Source organism: Gopherus evgoodei, chromosome 4 (assembly GCF_007399415.2).
Source record: "Gopherus evgoodei ecotype Sinaloan lineage chromosome 4, rGopEvg1_v1.p, whole genome shotgun sequence".
NCBI classification, from domain to species: domain Eukaryota; kingdom Metazoa; phylum Chordata; order Testudines; family Testudinidae; genus Gopherus; species Gopherus evgoodei.
The window spans coordinates 52,708,478-52,729,296 of record NC_044325.1 but is presented as its reverse complement, the minus strand read 5'-3'; the positions used below and the strand labels follow the sequence as shown (position 1 = coordinate 52,729,296).

General features: G+C 41.3%; 1 pseudogene; it reads left to right on the top strand.

Moving 5' to 3' along the window:
• Positions 1-323: 323 nt before the first annotated feature.
• On the top strand, positions 324-19,462 carry LOC115651509 (annotated as a pseudogene).
• Positions 19,463-20,819: the final 1,357 nt, after the last annotated feature.

Genomic DNA, 20,819 nt, shown 5'->3' with positions numbered 1-20,819 from the left:
TTTGGGCCATGTGTGGATCAGATCTTGAGACTTTAAACCAAGTAGCTCAGCACTTCTAATGCTGCTAGTTATACTGATGCCGAGTGGCAGCTGAGGCTCAGTAGATGGTAGATCACTGTCTTACCTTCTTGCTCAGCTTCCTTTTTAGCACTTCCCACATAGTTGCTGCTGCTATCTTACTAAAGAAGTAAGTATCTACTCTTGCTAAAGAAGAATCAAAGAGTTCTGTGAGATACTTATTTAAAAGAGAGAGAGAGAAATACTTGCATCTACTACTGTGTTTTCTGAATCAGAACTTTCTGGAAAGTGAGGGAGTGGTGCTGATGGACAGCTCCAGCTTATTGCACAGTGACAAGGCTGGGTTTGCTGTCTCAGAGGATTGGGAAACCATCACTGGGGTTTACTTGCTCACACTGGGTAAGTAAAAAGCAAATTCAGGCTGTGTTTCAAATTTTATTTTCTGTTCTTTACTCTGAAGACAGATGTGCAGTCGGCTCATCACGAGTTTGTGGAAAATCAGTATACCTGTGCCTTCTCAGTTTAAAATTGAATCTTATGTAAGTTTACAAATTGCAGTTATTTAAAAACAAAGTAAATGGACTTTACTTACCATAATACTTGTATATTTGTTATCCAAAGACTAAGTCACAGCTTGACACTGAGATTTTATTTACTTTTGTTACTGCTGCTGCTGTTATACTTTGTTGAAGATATTTCTGATTAATTTATAACTATAAACATCCAGCTAAAATACATGAGAAATTGGTAGTTTTCAGAAAGTCTAGCTTTGAAACATGAATTGAGTAGTGTAAAATGGAAACTGGAATTGGAGTAGGGTGGGAAATGAAAAGTGAAGACCAGTTCTCTACATACTTGCCCTTCATAGCATAGTACTACACCATCCTAAGGAATTCGCAATGATAAAATCAAAATTTCTTTCCTTCCCTTAGAATTAGAAGTTGTCAAAAACTCCTGGGATTGTTCCACTTTTATTGTATCTGTAACAATCTGAGTAGATTATCAAAAACATCTGCTCTGTTTTGTCCAAAATACAAACTGCAAACCTACAATGCTGTTAGTCGGAAAGATCTTGGTTATTGTTATAACTATGAATCAACATTTTTATACTGAAAGCCCTACTACTAAAACGGAACTAAGTAGTTCTACATTGTTTCAATTATACATAATAAATGATAGCTACATGCATGAACAGATTCATAAAATAATAAACGCAGCCTACTTTAATTTATGCAGTTAGTGAAAATCACAGCAAATTTAACAGGATTTTGAGACTATGAATAATACACAAGACAAACTCCCTGTCTCCTTCCTATGTGGACTGAATGAAGAAATCTATTCATAGTCTTTAGAAATATATTTTTTATCAAATTAGTTTACCTTTATTTTTTAACTTCACGTGGTCTATAATAGAATTGGAATTGTAGGATTATTTTCTGACTCTTAAGATAAATATTTTCACATCCGGAATATGGTGGAAGCCATGTTTTCCATCATGCCCCCCCCCCGGGGGTAAATATGACTGAGTTGGACTCCTAATAACCTTGAGAAGGCCTTTTAGAAATCTTAATTCACTTTGTGAATTAATTAGGAGATTTGCAATGAAAGTTTAATTTTACTAATTGCAACCACCTGAGGCTCTTGTCAGACTTCTAGGAATCCTCCATTATTGCTCAATATATTTGTCTACCCCAGGATTTCTCAAACGGGTCACCGCTTCTGTAGGGAAAGCCCCTGGTGGACCGGGCCAGTGTGTTTACCTGCCCCATCTGCAGGTCCGGCCAATCATGACTCTCACTGGCCACAGATTGCTGCTCTGGACCAATGGAGCTGCTGGAAGCAGCGTGGCCAAGGGACTTACTGGCTGCTGCTTCCAGCAACTCCCATTAGCCAGGAGCAGCAATCAGCTGGACCTGCGGACAGGGCAGGTAAACACATTGGCCTGGACTGCCAGGGGCTTTCCCTACAGAATCAGCGACTTCTGTTTGAGAACCCTGGTCTAACCTCTTCTGACACAGCCATCATCTGTAGCTCAAATTGATGGGACTCCAAGTCAGTGTCAGTCAATGCCACAACTTAAGGAAAGGGACAAGCCAATGACATGACCTGTTTTTTCCTGCAAAAGAGGAAGTTCAAAATACCAATTAATATTTTTCTTTCAATTGTTCTCCAGTTGTCCTACAGCACTGACTTTTAATTGCATAGGTTGGCTTTCTTGGCTTGGCAACGGAGGGGTGATCTTCATCATGTACAAACAATGACATTCCCTGGACCCTCAGGACTATCTCACCTTCAATCTTGCTGTCTCTGATGCAGGCATTTCCCTCTTTGGCTATTCAAGGGGCATTCTAGAGCTGTTTAATGTTCTTAGAGATGATGGCTTTCTAATCACTTCCGTATGGACATGCAAGGTAAGTGCATTATTTACATTTCTAGATTCTTAATCTTTTTCTGAATACTTAGAAACCTAACTTAGTAACGGAGAATGTAACGATTCCTGTGACATTGGTGTTTTATTCAGTAATTGGGTTTGTTTTAGTCTTGCTCCTGGATTTTTCCCCTGCGGGGGGGAAAAAGGTAATCGTTTTCAATTGCTGTCCTTAAGTAAGCTGTTCCTGTGCATGCAAGGATCAAATGCAGTTAGCCTAGAATCGAATGTGTGAATAAATATTAAAAAGAACTCTTTCAAAATATTTAGTAGAAACATACTCAATATTAATTAATGTCATTTTGTGTGTTCTCTCCTTTGAGATATGCCCTTTATACCAAGAGTTTGGATTTTTTTTCTCCTTCTCTCTACCCCTTCCTTGTCAGGTGGACGGATTTATAATACTCTTTTTGGTCTAATCAATATTAATACTCTGACAGCCATCAATGTCCTCAGATACATTAAAGGATGCCAACCTCACCAAGGTATGTCAGCTTTCTTTGCCAAACATCAAATCACTACCTCAAGGTATATTTATTAAACGTGTTGACAATATAAATACTTGTCATCTTTAAAATCAAGCCTAAGAATTAGATTGAAAATATATCAACAATTGTCTTTTTTACCTTGCTAAAACTCAACTATTTCCAGTATAATTAGGGGTGCACTGTGAATACAATACTAAGCTTTGTTCTTTTAAGAAAATCTAAATATTCCAGATGGAGTGCTGGAACAGGGCAAGCCCCAGATCCTACTCCCCAGCATGAGCTCAAGGGCCAGACTTAAATGGTTGGCGGGATGGATCCAGCCCACGAGCTGTAGTTTGCCCACCCCTGCCCTGCACACATCAACTCCTGGTCATGACTTTCTACTCCAAGTCCATAAAGCATACTTTCAATATAAACCCATTATTCCTTTGATATTAGCTATGCACACATCTTGAAAAGATTTGAGTCTTGACAAATAATAAGTTTTCTGTAGACACCTCATATGATATTCCTCATATAAATACCCTGTAAGATTTGTGTTTGGTGTAATATGTTTGTCGGTCTAAGGTGAGACCTGTTCACAAAGAATAGAGGATGCATTGGCAAGGTGTCTCTGTCACACGAGGTTACCAGGAAACCATTAAAAGTGCATGAGAGAACAGTGGAGACATAAAACTAGGAGAAAGATGTAAAGTTTTTAGGGAAAGATGTGAGGGAGGAACATTACGCGATCATCCATTACCAAAGGAGGTAATGAAGAGAGACTCATTCTTTCAATTATAGTCAAGCAATTTTCTGATACTTGCCAGGGTTAGAAGTCTGAGTTCCTCATCACCACCACCACAAGAAGGTTCCTATTCCATGTATGACAAAGACACTGTGTCCTTCATTTTCAAAGGAAAAGGAAAAGGATCCTCAAAGTGATCGATGATACTGATAACCTGGAAATGAAGCCAACTCACTCTTTTGTCAAACAAGTTCCTAGAAAATTTCTCCTAAATGCCATGCTGGTATGAGTTAAAATTCTCTGGTTGCTACCAGCCAACCTTACCACCTAACAAGTACACCAGGTTTAAATATATCAAAAGGTACTTGCCCAGTGGGCTAGTTTGCCTTTGTCATATTCACTGCTACTGTAGCCAGTGGGTAAGCTTGCCTTATTATATTACTGCTTTGCATTATATTCAGCAGTGTGGCAGAGTTCTGACCTTGCTCCCATGGGTCCTGCCCTTCTAGGCAGTTTATGCTAGCCTCAGTGGCTCACTGTGACCCTCCACATAGCCCTTCTCTCTGTAGGGCCAGGGTTACAGTCTATTGAGCCCTTTTCATCATAGGGCCTGCAAGGAGGTTGGTGAGAGAACTCCCACAGCCTCTGTTCAGCCTCCTGTCCTGACAGGGCCTGACTTCCCCTCCCAGGAGATGTTCCTGTAGTGGTGGGTTGTGGGGAACCCAGGCCTGCCCTCTACTCCAGGTTCCGGCCCAGGGGACCCTAATGGTAGCAGTTGTTGGCAGCCAGCCTTTCACTGCCAGAGTTGCTACATTTCCATGAGCCACTTCCCCACAGCTCCCTGCTTCTCCCTTCTTTACCCTTACCTTAGGGCTCCTTTAACGATGGTCTGAGGGTGTCTTCAGTAACCAGCCCGTCAGCTGCACTTCCTCGCCTCTGGCTCCCTGACTCCCCTGCCTGACTGGAGTGAGCCCTTTTATAGTATCAGCAGGGCCTTATTAGAGTCAGGTGGTCACATTAACTGAATGGCCTCACCTGACTTTTTGCAGGTTAATTGGAGTCAGGTGTTCTCATAAGCCTGGAGCAGCCCCTGCTCTGGTCAGTCAGGGAACAGAAAACTGTTAACCCAGTGGCCAGTATATCTGCCTTCTGCTATTCTGCTGTACCCAACTGGCCTGGGTCTATCACAGCAGTAATGCAAGAAACCTACAGGCCCGAATCCTATAAGACATTAACTTCAGCAAATTACCTAAGGCCTTGAGGCTTATGAACTTTGAACACATAAACGGCCCAACAGAAAACCCCAGATATTTGGGAGCCGAAATAGAGTTTAAGGGGAAGTTCTGACCACATGTACATAAGAAACAGCTAAGGGTAGCCTGTTTACTTGCCTATATATCTTTTTTCTTATAACTTCCTTATTTTCTTATGAGTTTGATTATTTGTTTTATTATAATAGATGTATAGGTTTATATTAGAGTATATTTTGGCTGTAGCACAAGGGACCCGCAGGCCACATCCTGTATGTTGAGCTAAGGCAATGTTAGCATACATATGTTTGGGCCCTTTCCGTTAGATAGATGGTAATGAGCTAAAGCATAAGGTCCATGTATGGCTGCAACCTTTAACATAGAGGAGCGTTAAAGCAGGTTGGCATGAGGGCTTTCCTGAGTTCATAGCCTTTTAAACTTAACAGATACACCACAACTTGGAACTTGGAAAGGACAAAAATAACAAATGTGATACCTAATCACAAACTGGCCATGGTAACGAATTGATGTATAGGATAATGAGTTGAGATCATTGATATATTAACCTATAGGAAAAAAACACTCCAACATTAGTAAGGTGAGGAAATACAAATAAGGAAAAGGGGGAAAATCCCCTATTGAATATGCATCAAACGTAGCAGCGTTAGTGTAACATATTATAAAAGTGGCATCCTAGCCTAGGGGGCGGTAGGAGAGAGAGATGCAGGCCTTGGGAGGTGCCAGAATGATGGCATTGGTTTTGATGGGGAAGGTGATGGTGATGAGGAAGATAATGATGAACATTTCAGTCTGTCCTACAAGAGATGGTGTGAGTATATGGGTGTGTAGATGTACATTCTGTAGTATCTTTCTCTACCTTACTGACTTGGGATGTTTGCGCTAAATGTATTAATAAACTACATTTGTAAATATAAAACAGTTCCTATAGTGTGAGTGTTGCAACTGTGCACATCAAGGTTCCCAGCTATATAATAATTTGAATAATATTGGCCCTGATCTTGGGGGAAGAACCTGGCAACCCTCAAAGTGACAGCTGGGGATTCTTAAGTAATCAATATAATTAATACATAAACTACTGATCAGGCAACGGTACTTAGAAGTAAATTTTCGCAAGTTCAGTCAGAAAATTCCTTTTTACTTATTTATTTGTAAAGCAAAAGAAACAAACATTTACAAATATTTGTATTGTAAATTTACCCCCACATTAAACCCTCTTTATACCGTCAAAGCAGTGTAGAGGGGCTTCAGTATAAATAGGAATCTGGACCTAAGTTCCCTCTAAGCTGAGCAGCCGTGTGGCCGTGCAGCAGGCTATTAAGGGCCATGCAGGCACACAGCAGAGAGAAGTGCCTCTCCCACAACCCCAGCCCTTGCCAGAACTGCCATGCTGGGGAGAGGCACCTCTTCCCTGGCCCCACCAGAACTGCCGCAGCCTCTCTTCCTGCTGCAGCCTGCACCCCAAACCCCTCATCCCTGGCCCCACTCCAGAACCTGCACCCACAGCCAGAGCTCTTCGCCCAACACACACATCTCAAACCTCTCCCCCAACCCTGAGCCCCCACCCACACTCCAAACCCCTCAGACCCACCTCTGCCACACATCGCCTCCATATTGATGCACATAACAATTAATTCCACACATGGATGTAAAAAATTAGAGGGAACATTGATCTGGATTACTATATTTACAAAAAAAGAAGGTAACAGTATTTCATTAATAGAACTGCTCTTTTTCATATAATCTATTAAGTGAAGAAATATTTCCTTCAGCTCTTAACTTTTGTTAGATTGCACAATTTAATGTACCTATTTTCTTATGACATTATTTTTTTTAACATTTTCTCTTCTAAAATTCTTATAAAATTCTAGGTGTAGCTGCAGACAATCTTTCTTGTTAATCTATTTTGGAGATCAAATTTGTTATCTTTATCTTTTACCTACAGCTCACAAAATTGATAGAAAAAATATTACATTAACCATGATTGTGATATGGGCAACTGCTCTTTTCTGGGCCAGTGCACCACTTCTAGAATGGGGTAGCTATACAGGTGAGTGTTCATTTCTACAGAATTACCTATATGGAGAAAATTCTTATCCAGCATGTGTGTCCATTAAAAACAGTAGTAATCATTGTGAAACTCTGCAGAATATTACTGGACAGTGTGAAAGTGAGTAACCTAGATGATGATGAAACCAACAGTTACTTTATTTCCTGCATGCCACATTCCTTTGATAGTTGAGTAAATGTGATTGATGAATGGAAAAACAAGGAATTAATATACATTTCTGTACATAATAGTCTATACATAAAGACAGAAGTGTCTGAATCTCATTTGCAAGAAGTCCCCACTAAAACACTCTGGTAGTTTAAACTTAATTTATGCCCACTTTAAGGCCTCATTACACTGTTAGTGTGGAGTAAATACAGCCCTCATGTAAATGAAAATTTTGTTTTGCAGACAATTTGTCAATAGTCGAAAATAACATTTTCTGTACATCTTAAATGGGGAATCAATTTTGTTTTGAATAGGTGCTAACTATAGAAGTGATGACACACAGCTTTTTCTTGTATAAACCTCTCTAAAGACTTCGTAAAGTGCACATCAGTTAATACAATCCATAATTGTTTCAGATAAAGGGATTTGTTCATACTTAATATGTTCAATTTTTTCAGACTACAAATATGGTACATGTGAAATAGACTGGATCAAGACAACATTTTCTGTTGTCTGTAAGTCCTATGTGATTGGAGTCTTTATATCTGGCTTCTTTATTCCTGTCTCCATTATGGTTTTCTGTTACATGTCCATAATAAAGACTGTTAAATCAAGTCACAAGACCACAAGAGGTAAAAAAATTAGCCAAAGGCAGCGGCTCATGGAACAAAATATTACACAGGTAATGGACAATTCTTTGCCTACAATATAGCATGTTACATACATATCTGATGTAATTTAATTCTTAGAACAAATGCTAGATTTGACAGAAAAGAAAATGAAAATCCTTTTAGTTATCCCTGGAACAGGTACACCCGTCACATTGCAAAATTTCCCCTGCGTTTCCCTACCAACATACCCTAATCATTTTAGAGATGAGAGGACAGTTTGGTCTGATTGCTTATTCAATTTTCAGCCATCCTCCTGAGTCTGCCAACAAAGATATTATTGTGTACCAGTTGTGATGTGGAGTCCTGGCTGAGACCTGAATTGAAACCCACCACCACATTTCATGTAGACTATTGAACAATCCCTTATATTAGTATGTTTGCAAATGACACAAATGAAATAGGGTCTTCCTTATCTTATATATTAAAAATGTATATACACTTGGACTGAGTTTGAGATGGAAATAGAAGACAGGTTTGTTGAAAAGCTCTGGGTAAGGATGACAGGGATAAAAAACACAGGTGATGTCATGGTAGGGGTCTACTACAGACCACCTCACCAGGAGGAAGAGGTAGATGATGCTTTTTTAAAACAACTAACAAAATCATTCCAAGCACAGAACGTGGTGGTGATGGGGGATTTCAACTACCCAGACATCTGTTGGGAAAATAATATAGCAGGGCACAGATTATTCAACATGCACTTGGATTGTGTTGGAGACAATTTTATTTTCAAAAGATGGCAAAGCTACTAGAGCAAAGACTGTTTTAGATTTGATTTGAACAAATAGGGAGGAACTGGTTGAGAATTTAAAAGTGCAAGTCAGCTTAGGTGAAAGTGATCATAGAATGGCAGAGTTCATGACTCTATGGAAGGAGAGAAAACAGCAGAATATAGATAATGGATTTCAAGAAGGTTGACTTAAGCAAACTCAGTGAGCTGGTAGATAAGATCCCATCAGAAGCAAGGTAAAGGGAGGAAAAGTTCAGAAGAGTTGGCAGTTTTTCAAAGACATTATTAAGAGCACAAGAGCAGACTATCCCACTGTGTAGGAAAGATAGGAAGTATGGCAAGAGACGACTCTGGCTTAATCAGGAAATCTTCAATTATCTGAAATTCAGAAAGTGTCCTACAAAAGATGGAAACTAGGTCAAATTACAAAGGATTAATATAAACAAATAACACAAGTATGTAGGGTCAAAATTAGAAAGGCAAAAGCCCAAAATGAAATTAAACTAGCTAGAGCAGACCTGCACAACATGCGGCCCGCGGAGGCTCACTGTGCGGCCCACAGAGGGATTCTAAATCCCGCACACACGGCACTCAGCAGGCAGCCCAGAGCCCTTTAAATCTCAGCCGCGGCTGGGAATCAAAGGGTTCTGGGCTGCCCGCAGCCATGGGGAGCCCTGAGCCCTTTAAATCTCAGCCACCACCAGGAATCAAAGGGATTTCAACTACCTAGACATCTGTTGGGAAAATAATATAGCAGGGCACAGATTATTCAACATGCATTTGGATTGTGTTGGAGACAATTTTATTTTCAAAAGATGGCGAAAGCTACTAGGGCAAAGACTGTTTTAGAATCCCTTTGAATCCCGGCTGCAACTCCAGCGGATGGGCTGGGGCCAGGATTTAAAGGGCTCGGGCTCCCCTCAGCGGCAGGAGCTCTGGGCCCTTCAAATCTCTGCCCCAGCCCCACAAACCTCCGGGTTCCCTCAGCCGCCGCAGCCCTGGGCCCTTTAATTTGCCCCTGAGGGCTCCCAGCCACCTCTTCAGCTGAGTGCCCCTGGTTGATTTAAAATCAAATATCACCTCCCCACCCCCAACCTTCCTTTTTGTCCCACAGCTGTTTTGGTGGGGTGGCGCTGGGGAAGGAAGGTTTGTTTCTGCAGGGCTGAGCGGTGCTGGGGCGGGGTGTTTCCGCGGGACCGGCAGGTGCTGGGGGGGTTGTTTCTGCTGGTCCGGGGGGTTTCGGCCCTCAGTTGGTTTTTTTGGAGTAATGTGGCCCTCGCCTACTTTATGAGTTGTGCAGGCCTGAGCTGGAGCCCTAAAGGATAGCAAGAAAACATTCTACAAATACATTAGAAGTAAGAGGGAAGACCAAGGGCTGGTAGGCCCATTATTAAATGAAGAGGGGAAGACAACAGAAAATATGGAAATGGCAGAAGTACAAAATGACTTCTTTTTTCCACCAAAAATGTTAGCAGCAATTGGACATTTACCATAGGGAATGCCAGTGAAAATGGGGTAAGATCAGAGGCTAAAACTGGGAAAGAACAAGTTAAAAATTACTTAGACAATATAGATGTCTTAAAGTCACTATGGCATGATTAAATACATCCTAGAATACTCAAGGAACTGATTGTGGAGATATCTGAGCCATTAGCATGGCAGTCGGGAGACATTCCAGAAGACTGGAGAAGGGAAAATATAGTGCCAATCTATAAAAAGGGAAATAAGGACAACCTGTGTAATTACAGACCAGTCAGCTTAACTTCAGTACCTGAAAAGATAATGGAGTAAATAATTAATCAATTTGCAAACACCTAGAAGATAATAATATAAGTAACAACTTGGATTTGTCAAGAACAAATCATTCAGACCAACCTAATAGCTTTCTTTGACAGCATAATAAGCCTTGTGGATGAGGGAAGCAGTAGATGTGGTATATCTTGACTTTACTAAGGCTTTTGATACTCTCTCACATAACTTTCTCACAAACAAACTATGGAAATATAACCTAGATGGAGGTACTATAAGGTGTCTGCATAACGGATGGGAAACCATTCCCAGAGAGCAGTCATCAGTGGTTCCCAGTCAAGCTGGAAGGGCATATCCAGTGGGGTCCCACAGAGATAGGTCCTGGGTCCAGTTCTGTTCAGTAACTTCATCAGTGATTTAGATAATAGCATAGAGAGTATACTTATAAAGTTTGTGGACAATACTAAGCTGGGAGGGGTTGCAAATGCCTTGGAGGATAGGATTAAAATTCAAAATGATCTGGAGAAACTGATGATATGGTCTGAAGTAAACAGGATGAAATTCAAGAAGGACAAATGCAAAGTACTCCGCTTAGGAAGGAACAATCAGAGGTATGCATACAAAATGGGAAGAGGTACTGCAGAAAGGGTTCTAGGGATCATAATGGATCACAAGCAAAAAAACCAAATGTAATTCTGGGCCATATTAGCAGGAGTATTGTAAGCAAGACATGAGAAGTAATTTCTACTCTACGGCACACTGATTAAGTCTCAACTGGAGTAAGTCTCAACTGTAGTTCTGGGTGCTCATTTCAGGAAAGATGTGGACAAATTGGAGAAAGAGCAACAAAAATGATTAAAGGTTTAGGAAACGATACCTATGAGGGAAGATTCAGAAAACTGAGTCTGTTTAGTCTGGAGAAGAGGAGACTGAGAGGGGACATAACAGTTTTCAAGTACATAAAAGGTGGTTACAAGTAGGAGGGAGAAAAATTGTTCTCGCTAACCTCTGAGGATAGAACAAGAAGCTTAAGCCTATTGGCTTAAATTGCAGCAAAAGTGATTTGGTTGGACATTTGGAAAAACTTCCCAACTGTCAGGGTATACACTGGAATAAATTGCCCAGGGAGGTTGTGGAATCTCCATCATTGGAGATTTTTAAGGGCAAGTTAGACATACAGCGGTCAGGGATGGTCTCGATAATAGTCCTGCCATGAATACAGGGGACTGGACTAAATGACCTCTCTAGGTCCCTTCCAGGCCTATGATTCTATCTGTACATTTGGCTTTTCCATTCTAAACATTCTATTCGCTGTCAGTCACTTGCCACCATGCTCCAATGAGTTCTTCAAAAGCAGAAATTATGATAACACGGGACTATGAGCATGAGCATTTCACAAAAGCATGGAACCTCTGGATTGGGAAGTATACAAGACTAGATACTTCCTCATTTTTCTGGGCCTGTATCACCACCAGTCCTGGAGGCTACCTTTGTGATTGTAGTAAACAGTACCAATGACGGTTTGTGGGTGCAGTTGATAAGACAGTGGTTCACAGAACCCCTCACCAGAAAGAAGTATATCAGAAGATACCAAGACCTTACTTTGTAGAATCTGTATGGAGGCTTAGATTACTAGCCCACAAATTTCATCATGAGATCCCACAGCACTTCTCTGGTCATAAAAATATGTATCAGGTGAAGTAAACGTATTCCTGTAGAAGCATTCTCTTCAAAACTAGTGTATGCTTCTTGGAGACCTATCTTGATCCTATATCAGAGAATATTGAGGTTTTTTTGTCTTTACTCTTATTATCTGAAAGCTCAAGAGGTGTCAAGGTGACACAATTTTCCTGATCTGCAGGAGAAGTCTGGCCTGTTAAATTGGAACCTCTCTTGATAGAAACAAGTTTGTGGTTGGGAACAGGAGTCATTGCTGGATCCATTGCAGGCAGAAGCAGTAATAGCTACACAAACTAGCAACAAAGAGAGTGTTGAAGGAATCAGCTAGCCTTAGGAGGTTCAGGAGCAGGGAAAGAAAAGACAGAGAAACAGGAAAAAAGTAGGAAGAGGCACCTAGTTTGGGGATCTGCCATTTGATCAGTGGAAGCAGTGAAATTAGAACTGTAGCACAGAATGGTAGTGGTTCATATCAAATGTTTCAGATGCCTCTCTCATTCTTGCAGCCAAGACCAACCCAAATGCACCTTCAAGATAGGAGGAGGTACAAACACACAACAACATTAATTTTGGTATTTTTAAAACAAATATTTAGTAAACATGTAACCACTTAACACCAAACAATTACTTGCTTGCACAAATAATTCTGAACTGGCTCTTTTTTATTAAGATAACTATTGACAGAGATTCTGCATCTGCAGCTAGCATTCTACCCATGTGCACATAGACTGACTTCCTGGTGCCTCCTCCAAACTCTTCCCTCTTGCAACATGTACACATCCCTCTGAGTTCTATGCAGGGCCGACTCTAGGGTTTTTGCCACTCCAAGCAGCAAAAAGAAAAAATAAATAAAAAGAAAAGCTGTGATCGTGATCAGCTCTGCCGCTGCCGCTTCAATCTTCGGTGGCAATTCGGCGGTTGGTCTTTCGCTCCAAGACATAGTGAGGGACTTGCCGCCGAAGACCCAGATGTGCCGACCATCACTATTGGCCACCCCAAGCAGCTGCTTGCTGGGCTGGTGCCTGGAGCCAGCCCTGGTTCTATGCAGGTTGCTATGTCAAATCGAGAATGTGGAACAAACTTATTAGGTCATCTAGTTTCATATGCCAATGCAGGATTTTGCCCCTTATGTTTTCCAATGTTTTATCCAGTCCAGCTTTAAATGACAGAAGTAATTGAGGTTTCCCCAGTTTCTCATGGATCTGTACCACAGTCTAACATCACTATTTCCTTGTATTCAGCCTAAATTTCCCTTCAGTAAGTGTCATACCATTATTCCTATTGTTATAACCCTTCAACAACCTTATCCTTAATAAAGCCCTTGAACCATGATCTATCATGGTCTTAATGTTCTTCTAACACTTTTAAATGATTATATTCCTCTCCCTCCTCTACCCTGAATCATAATTTTAACCCAACTACAGTAAGCACATTAAGGGTATAGTACCCAAGCTAGCTTTGATCCAGCTTGCTCAAATGACGGGAACAATGAAACCATTGCAGCAGGAATAACAACATGGGCTAGTTGACTGGATGGCTTAATATGTATCTAATCTCTGATTCCACATATGAAGCACAGCCATCATCTCTTCTTTTAATCTGTATTATGATTAAGACTGTGAGTTTGTCACAGAGGTCATGGGAAGTCATGGCCAGTGTGGCTGGCTCCGGGGCTACCTGAGCAGTTCAGGCAGCCCCTGGGCCAGGCGCACCAGCCACTGCTGGAGCAGTCTCGGGCCACTGCAACAGGAGGTGTTTGGATAGGGGGATGAAGATTGCCTTACTTTCAGGAGCGAATAGTGAGAAGGACAGAGACATTGAACCATGAGTGCATAACAACACAGCTCCGCAGCAGAAACCCAACTGCAAGTTGCTAACACAATGTACATCCGCTGGTGTTATGGTACATGGTAACACATGTACTGGTATTAATGTACACAGTGTGACATGCAGCAACAGATAACAAACTTAAGCTGCTGCACATCAAATGGGAACAAATCCCCAACAATCCCATGCAGGTCCATAAGTAAGAGGGTATGTTCCCTCATGTACATTTAAATAGAATGAACAGATGTCCTGATATTAGGGCTTTGTCTTATATAGGCAATTATAACACGCTCCATCCTGATTTTCAAACTTGCTATCTGGTCACCCTAAATTAAGGCAGCTTCACAGAAAGGATATGAAGGTGCCCCTCCTCACAAGCACAAGGCAGATGCCATCCTCTGATGCCAGGCAGTGCCAGGATGTGTGCATATATGGCATCCCTCATTTCCCTGGCCTGCTGGGACCTGTATTCATGTGTGTGGGATCTGGTTGGCTATACAGCATTTCCAAACCATATGTGTCCTGAGCCCCCTTGAGATGAAAATACTTTTTTTTTCACCTCCACAAATGTTGTGCAGTGCATAGCAGGTGACAATCATATGAACTGCAGTTGGCACATTAGCATCCAGATGGATGTGTATGTAGCACCAATGAGCCTTCAATCTATCAAACACACATGCCTCAACCATTCTGTGGATACTTAGTTTTAAATTGAATGCCCTTTTCCCAGGATCGTTGATGTTGGGGATGATTTTATAAGCCAAAGCAGGAGTGAGAATGCAGGGGTTCCTAAAACAACAATTGGCACAGATACATCATACCGAGCAATATTGTTTCGAAGGAATAAGTCCCTTCTTCTCTCCCTTAAAGTACAATTCTGATCTCCTCAGTATCCTAGCATCATGAATCTTTTCAGCGTTCCCCACATTAGTATACCTGAATCTGCCTCTGTGGTTCAGTAAGCCTTGCAGAATGATGGAACGGTAATCTTGTCTGTTCACATACTCACTTGGCCCTTGTGGTGGGCAAACTATTGGGACATGAGTGCCAGCAACAGCTCCTGCACAGTTCAGAAACCCCAATCTCTGAAAACCGATGATTATTTCTGGAACTTTTCATATGCTAACCGTTGCTACCCATGAGTAAATCACAGTGTTGATTGCCTCAAACACCTGCATTGCCACAGCCCTAAAGTGGTTTGTCATGAACCTACAGCTTCCACAGGGCAATAACAACCTGCTTCTGAATCAGTATGGCTTTCGTGAATCAAGTGTTCTGCCACTGGAGGGTTGGAGCAAGCGCCTCACATAGCTTCTTGAAAGTCTGTTTCCTCATGCCAAAGTCATGAACCCCTGTTGGTCAGCCCAGGTTTCCAAGCCATTGTGATCCCTCCACACTGTGCTGGTTCTCCTCCAACAGAAGTAAAAGTCAACTAAAGGGCATACCATGTCGTGATCAGGAGTAAATTAATAAATGCATAGTAACCAGGTAACAGTATCAACACCACACAACAACATGGTTCCTAGAGCACCTCCCTTCCCCCCTTTATATGTTCTAAGGAGTTTGAAAACATGGCTGGCTGGTTGATTATAAATCCCAACTAAAGAATTTTACTAGTCAATCAAATCTATAATATGAATGGGTAAGTATCTTAATACGGAAATCAAAATTATTATTTAATGTCTGGAGCACAACCTCAGAATCAAATATAAAGCTTCCTTCTTAGATTTTAATTCTTATGTGATAGCTTTCGCCCCTTTCCCCCCACATCAGACACATTACAGGGCAGACTTTAGAAGACCACTCTTGATCAGATGAAGTTTGACAACTCTTATTTATCAGGAATTGTAGATGACCATCTTAAATCTCCCAGGACTTCTAGATACAGAACACAAATAAATATATTTATGAACAATATTTAGGACTATTTAAACCTCAGAAACCTTTCTTTCTGGCACCTTTAGGTAGCTGTGTCTGCAACAACACTTAGGTCAGTGTAATTTACGTCACTCGGGAGTGGCTTATTCACACCGCTGAGCAACATAAATTTAGTCCATCATAAGCTGTGGTGTGTACATAGTCTAAGATACTTGGGAAAATAAGGGGTTTGCAACTCTTCAGCTCTCACAGTCTTCGGGATGCCTGTGATGTAGGAGCTGGAAGTGCAGTCATGGAATCACAAAGTGATGTTCTGCTGGCACTGTGCTTCTTGTCAGTGGGTCTCCTTCAGGTGCAGGGAGAGACTGGTCAAAGGCTGGGGTGTCCCACTTGTAGTTGGTGTGACTTCCTGGCCCCAAGTTGATCAGTTTTGGAGCTTCTGGAACATCAGCCTTCCCTCAGGTGGCTTGTTGACAAGAAAGGTAAGGAACTGGCCTTACCCTTTGTTCTTATGGTTTATGAATTTCTCTTGCTCTGCCTTTCAGCACCTCCCTTCAAAGTCTTGGGATAAATCAGGTGCTGCTAATTTGGAGCAATGCAGCTTGGTCCAATCAGATGTGAATTAAATCATCATTAAAGCCAGTCATATTTAAGCCAGGAATTTAAATAATAGCCTATGTTTTGCATATCAGAGCTCATTGATCTGTGGAAACACCCCCCCCCGGACCCCAATATCTAAATTCCACACACCACTTTGAGGACGATGACATGCTGTTATCTGGGTGAAAGATTTTAAGATGATATTATGTCACCAATTTATGGAACATTTGATATAAAATCCCTATAGTAATAGCTACTAGGAAACACCATAGCACAACAAAACAAGTTGCTCAACATTCATTCATTAACAAAAATTGAATAAATTCAGACTTAAGATAAATTTGGTCACCTTCAGTCACATGTTCTTATTCTTGTTGCAAACAGGAATTTCAGTAATGGAACTGGACTACAGGTCACACTGCTTAACTTCTGAATGCTAAATCTTGTGCAGTCTGCAATGGAGGAAATATCAGAAAGACAACCACCCTGTGTCGGGAGGTGGGGTTGGGAGAGAATTACATGTGGAGGAGGCTGATCAGGGAGGCAATAATGTGAAAAGTCAGCAAGGGAGTGAGCAGTTTGTGTGATCTGAACTGTTCACTTGCCTGCGTTCTAGTGTAACATTAACTTTTAATTTTATGGCATTCTAATATGTGTGGGTTTTGAGAAAAGTGAAAAGCTCTTAGATATTCTGCCCTTAACGCCAGCTTCATTCAGTTGTTTTATTTTTTTTTTGGCCCGTGAATCTATTTATTTTCCTATAAAAGTTGTGGTTAAACCTCCCGCCCCCAATATTGGTAACAAAACAGTTTGCTCTCCTAGCACTTCATCCTGGAGATGTATGATTCAGGTGGTGGCCCCACCTGATCTAAATACAGTGGAGCCTATTTATATGTACAATACCAAGCGTGCATAAGCTCACCCAATGAAATGTGCAGCCAATTCCTCTAATGTGGAGCAGAGACTCTTGACTCCTCGACAAAGAAGATGATTGCTTTCCCAAACAAGATTAAAAAACCCAAAATAAACAAAAGGGATACTGTGATGTCTCAGACCAGTATAAAAACCCTTTTTTGTGTATGTTTACAACATGTATTCAAAGGGAGAGAGCTGATTTTAAAAGTCTGTTGCCACAACTGATTGTTTCTGTTAGTAAATTTTTTCAAGATTGTTCTGATGGATCAAGTCAAAATATTCTGTGGTATGGCTGTTGATACTAGTGCACTCTACTCCCTGAAATCAAGAGAACTCCTCCTAGAATGATACATGTGATTACGGCAGAGCGGTGACTCAGAAGATAACAGATGTATATTATTTTTGAAATAGATATTGCATTAGGTTTTTAGGATTATTATTTTATTCTGCTTCTGCTTTTGCTCCCCAGAAGTGGCAACATGTCCTTCCCTCAGCTCCTAGTTTCACCCGCTGCCTCCTCCCACAGGCACTGCCCCCACAGCTCCCATTGGCTGGGAACAATGACTTCTGGTCATTCAGAGAATCATCTATGGTTTTAAGTGGACTTTTGCTGCCCTGTGTTGATTGGCTGTTACTCCAACCATCCCCCTCCCTCCCAGTCTCTTCATGTCCACAGCTGCCCCTTCCTACCTTCTTCTCCCCTGCCCTGTCCCATCTTCCTTCTCTCAAAGTCCCTAACTCTTCACTTTTCTTTCTATTTAGGTTATTCTCTCCTAACTAAACCCATCTATCCTCACCATTCCTCCCAAAATAATAATAATAATAATAATTAGATATCAGTGAAGACAAGGAGCAAGGATAGGAAAAAAATTCTGGCCCTCTAATACTGGTGTGACTCTTAGAATAAGGAAAGCCTCCATCTTGGCCATGTCTTAGATACTATGATGCTGACCACACTAAAAAATCTATAACTCAACCAGATGCTGTGTACATTTTAAATTAATTGTAGGTTCTTTGACATAAAGAACTATTTTTTACAAATGGACATTTCTAGCCTTCCCAACCTGCCTCTGAAAATCCGTGTATTTCTGGTTTCAATTAGACTTTTCAATGTTTTTTGTATATTAAAGATGTGCATTCTTCGTATCACCACCATATTGCATGTTCATGTACCTCCTGAAACGTTCCTTAAATGACAGCACAATTTGCTGGCCGTACAACATTTCTGGCAACAACATAAGGTCTCCACTGTAAAATTTTGTTTTATTATTTCCACTCCTATAGGACAGATCATTTTGATTATGAAATATAATAGATATAAATGAAATAGCTTGTACATTTGAGTATTCGCATAGCTCTATGAAATCAATGTAGTTAATAAGAGTGTCAATGGTGTTCTATCTAACTGATGCAGACAGTGCAAATTATTCTAATGGAAGCCTTTTCCTATTCATTGGAGTTAACACTTAAATTGTCCTCCTTTTTCCAAACCTAGTTTCCAGCCATCAGAATGTGAATAAATGACCAAAATTATAGTCCAAGTGTGTTTGAAGGAGACCCAGATACTCTCCCATAGTTTCTTAATTTATTCTATTTAGCTGTGAGAAACCAAGGAAGAATTTTCCTTTAAATTTGGTAGATAATGGCTAGAGCTTTGTGAAAGTGCCTTTTGGGTGAGTAGGTCTTTTAATAGTTACAAAATGTAGAAGCGCTTCTAAAAGCTGAAGTTGTTCTAGAATTGTGACATTACAAATGTGGTGTTTACAGTTTTGATGCTCCCATGTTAATTTTCCTTCTCAGGTGTCATTTGTAATTTGTTTTGCCTTTTTCCTGGCATGGTCTCCTTATGCAGTAATCTCTATGTGGTCAGCATGTGAGTTTCAAGTGCCAGCGCTCACCAGTGTCCTAGCCAGCCTTTTTGCCAAATCTGCCAGTTTTTACAACCCACTTGTCTACATGGGAATTAGCTCTAAATTCTATAAAGAAATCAGAAACCTTTTCCAGTGTCTCAACCAAGACAAGGATTCAGCCCTACAAATGCCAATACAGATGTTCAATCAAAGAAATAAGGCAGCTGTCCTCCTGAAACCATAGAGAGAGTTTGTGTCCAAAGTTCCTGAGGCTGGAACACCAGGCTTAGACATGGATTCATTGCCCAGAGACAATCCTTTGGCACAGGAGAACCCTTCATTTTGTTCTCCTGTTTCTAATCAACTTACCGCTTTTGGAGTAAAAACAATTCAAAGGAAACAAAGTGGATCTGGCTGACTTCGATCTGGAAAAGGTGAAATAGGGACTTTTTTTTCCCCTGAAGATTAGATTTCCACAGCAAATGACCTTTGTCTCTTGTCCTCATCAGTCTGCTAATATTTCACAGACGTTTACAACTGTTCTCATGTACAATTTCCCAGTGACTAAAAAAAGCATAGCAAAACTGAGAATTGGTTCATGGAGATTAGTTTTTGCCTATTTTCCCTTTTTTAAATTAAATTAGCACATTACTAAAATGAAGGTATTTGTTTATTCCTTACAAATTGTGCATCTCAATATATGTGTCCTGTACATGAACCCCCACTCTATTTCTATTTTACTCTATTCCCCTATGTGGCTTGATTACATACTGGTCCAAAATCCAGGATCTTATTGAAGGATCTAGTGAAGACCTGCTAAACCGATGGCAGATCGCTTTCCCATCGACTCCTGTACTCCACCTAAATGAGAAGCACAAGAGGAGTTGACGGGAGAGCGTCTCCTGTAAGCATTGCGTAGTGTGGACCCCGCAGTGAGTAGATTTAAGTACGTCAACAGCAGCTATGTTATTCATGTAGCTGAAGTTGCATAACTTACATGGATCTCCCCCTGTAGTGTAGACAAGGCCTAAGACTAGTGCTAAAGAATCCCAGCTATGCTACTGACCAGTGGCAGTTCCAGTATCTCCCAAAATGCCACGGCTCTATGCATGCTTTGTACCACTTCACAACAAGGAAATTTTCAGTGGGATAAAGCATATTTTACTAGCCTCACAGGTCAAGCACATTCCATCTTCGTGCACAACAAGAATTTTCCTAAGGGGGGGACCTAGAGCTGTTCCTCCATGGCCCTGCACCCAACCCCATATATGCCTCCCTCCATCACCTCTACACACAGATCTGTGATCTCTGCCCTTCACCCAGCCCTAAGCTCTTACCCAGAGAGGCAGACGGACTGAAGAGCGCCACCCTATCATGGGCTAAGTAGTTCTGCAAACCCCAGACTCCCACCTCTTCTTGCATTTCCACTTTCTCATGAAGTACCAAAAGCCTGGATCCTATCCTCCCACTCTCCTGGAGACTACAGTTCCTGCCCCTGCTCTGCTTCTCCCCAGGAATGGGGGTGTCTGTTTCCCATGGCTGACCTAAGAATTGCAAAGGTAGGGAGCCAAGCAGGAACACAGGGTTGTAATGCCACTTAGTGTCATGATGGAGGGGCAGCTTGGCCAAATTTCCAGCTCCAGTCAGGGGCTGTCAAGGTTCCTTCCCCACTGTGAACTTTAGGGTACAGATGTGGGGACCCGCATAGACACTTCTAAGTTTAATTACCAGCTTCCTAACAGCAGCAAAGCTTCAGGCTCAGTTTTTGGAGTCTA